A 278-nucleotide genomic window follows, 5' to 3' on the forward strand; every position below is an offset into this window, starting at 1 on the left:
CTTTCTAGAGATATCTACGGAAAGGGCGGGGCCTCCCAGCTCCTTCGCGATCCTTCCTAGCGCTGGCCCCGCCCTACGTCCGCTGCCTCGGGCCCGCCGCTCCTCCCGCGCTCCCCCCTTGTGGTGGAAAACCGTTGGCCGCCTAACCTCCCGGCCACCCGCCTCGGGGCATCTCCCCGAGAAACGGCCTCGTTGACTCCGGGAGGAAGGCCGAGGCGGAGGGACGCAGAGTCCGGAGGCTTGAAAAGTGAAATGAGGGTTTGGTTACTTTTAAGAGC

The sequence above is a fragment of the Eschrichtius robustus genome, chromosome 13 (genome assembly GCF_028021215.1).
Source record: "Eschrichtius robustus isolate mEscRob2 chromosome 13, mEscRob2.pri, whole genome shotgun sequence".
In the NCBI taxonomy this organism is placed as follows: Eukaryota; Metazoa; Chordata; class Mammalia; order Artiodactyla; family Eschrichtiidae; genus Eschrichtius; species Eschrichtius robustus.